The sequence below is a fragment of the Sinocyclocheilus rhinocerous genome, unplaced genomic scaffold, assembly GCF_001515625.1.
Source record: "Sinocyclocheilus rhinocerous isolate Xijiao unplaced genomic scaffold, SAMN03320098_v1.1 scaffold1149, whole genome shotgun sequence".
NCBI classification, from domain to species: domain Eukaryota; kingdom Metazoa; phylum Chordata; class Actinopteri; order Cypriniformes; family Cyprinidae; genus Sinocyclocheilus; species Sinocyclocheilus rhinocerous.
This window is the reverse complement of record NW_015664180.1, coordinates 243,867-246,278: the sequence shown is the minus strand read 5'-3', so window position 1 is coordinate 246,278 and position 2,412 is coordinate 243,867. Positions and strand designations below refer to the sequence as shown.

The window sequence follows — 2,412 nt, the reverse complement described above, 5'->3', positions numbered from 1 at the left end:
CAGGTTCCGAAACAATGGGCCAGGTGTGAAACCGCCAGTGGCGAGCGGTGACTTTTTTAACCGGAGATGCTGAAGCAGCAGCAATCCACCTGTCACTCAAGTGGCCGCGCCCTTAATTATGCAGAATTATAAGGCTTAATATAATTCAAACAGATGAGTCTGATGCACTAACTCTGCAGCAGCACTTCTTCTTCGTCGTCTCGTCTGATGCACTCACTCAACCAAGCGTTCTAACCACGACCTCGCCCCTCCCCACCCCCCAACCATTCGAATTTCCGCAGGCGGGAATTATTTTAATGATATTCTAATGGGCCGCTTTGTGATATCACAAAACCCGGAAAACAAACGCTGTAGTCCAAACGGGCCGTTCATTGTAGTTCTTGAAAAGGGATTTTAAAAACCTCGAAATATCTCACTTTGGAGTGGACTTTGAGATTTGTAAGTTTGAAGATCTTTTTTATGCCCAAACATACACACTACACACTGACTAAAATTCAAAAGGAGAAAAAGCATAATAGGACCCCTTTAAAATAAACAGATCATAGATTTAATTTATGAATTTATGTTTTATTTATTTTACATATTTTTAGTGCCAGTACACCGACACAAATTAATGACTTTGACAATGATCATTATAAATATAAAATATAATAATAAAAAAAAATCTGTTGTTGTAGAACCAGATGTGAAACCACTGTCTGTAATGGAACATTAACACTTTGGAAGGTGTTATTTATTTTTATGACCACTAGATGGCCACAGCATAAACCATTTTAAAAAGCTTCGAGTAATGAATCTTTTTCCGATGCGTTGAAAGCTTCGCTGGTTCAGAACGCTTCACTTCGCCATCACTACTTATTTGTAAATGAAATTCATCTCCAATCCTTATTCTATCGTTTCAGGTTTATCCATTGTTATTCGAATGCAAGAAAAATATAGCTGGTTTTCCAAGTAAAAACCGCCAAATAACGTTTACACGTAGTTACCTTATTATACGTAATCAGAGGGTGGGGAAATGGGGGGATTCCCCTGGTCTATATGTCTCTCTGCATCTGTTAAATTATTTTTTTATTCCAAGTGAATAGGAGTTAAAACTACTCCAATAACAGACCAAGCCCCCCCCCCAAAAAAAATATATAACGTTATATATAACAATATATATGCAAAGTAACGTTGCAACCTTGCAAATAATAATAAAACCAGAGAAGGACTTTAACTGTAAGCAACACGAGCATACGCAAAACAAAGGTGAAAATATGATGTTTGTTATCGTTTTTATCAAAAAAAATTTTTATTTACCGCTTAGGCAATAACGTAGACAACCACGGTAGGGGACATTCTAAAACGCTTAACGTGAAAAACACTTAACGTGGCTTAATGTACGTAAACAACGACCAGGGAAACCCAAATTTTTGTCAAAACTTACTTGTAATAAACACTAACTACTGTCAAAAGAACGAGCCCTTACTCCACAGATAAAGTGAATAATATCACGTTAAGCGTTTTCTCCCCCAATAGAAGTCCATTATAAGGAAACAGCTTAACGTGGTTTAACGTACCTTAACAACGACCGGGGAAAATCAAATTTCTGTCAAATTTTTCTTATAACACTTGCTGCTGTCAAAAAAATGAGCTCTTATTCAGCGTATAAAGTGAATAATATCATGTTAAGCATTTTCTTTTCTTTTCGAAGTAGAGTTTCGTACCTATGTTACATATTTGCATACCAGCTGTAATGATAGGAAGGGGAATTAGCTCAGATGGTAGAGCGCTCGCTTAGCATGCGAGAGGTAGCGGGATCGATGCCCGCATTCTCCAAAGCTTTTTTTTTTTTTTCCTGCTCCAAAAGTTACAATTACATTTTAATTTAGCATGCAGTGACTGCTGGTAAGTATTTATAAGATACTGAGACTAAAATGACTAGACTTTGCGAATTCATTTATGCAAGAAGCCATTTAGTATGCTAGGCTAAGCACCCATAACTAATGAAGAGTTTATTTGCAAAAACAGATAACTCCGTTTTTAATTAATTTTCAAAAATCATGTTTTTTATTGTGTTATCGTGTTTTTATTGTGCTTTATTGCGTTAGTTAGCTGTATTTCTTTAGTTATTATTATTTAATCAAAACAAACCAACTGTAGTTTGATTGATATTAAGTCCCTTTAAGGGTATTCTATAGTCTTTGATATTAATTGGAATGCAGGATAAAAAAAACAAAAAAAAACATGATTTTTGAATATCTGAGTTATCTGTTTTTTGCAAATAAACTCTTCATATGGTTTTATTGTTTTAAAAAATTTTTTGAGCAATTTTACACATTATTGCAATTAATTACAATAATATGTGTAATATTTTGTTTTTCCATTCAAAGCTTGACTTCTCCTTTATTAATACTGACTTAGTATGTTTTT

General features: G+C 34.6%; 1 non-coding gene across 1 annotated transcript; it reads left to right on the top strand.

Moving 5' to 3' along the window:
- Positions 1 to 1,745: 1,745 nt before the first annotated feature.
- On the top strand, positions 1,746 to 1,818 carry trnaa-agc (transfer RNA alanine (anticodon AGC)). Its single transcript has one exon. It is a non-coding gene; the product is annotated as a tRNA-Ala (tRNA).
- Positions 1,819 to 2,412: the final 594 nt, after the last annotated feature.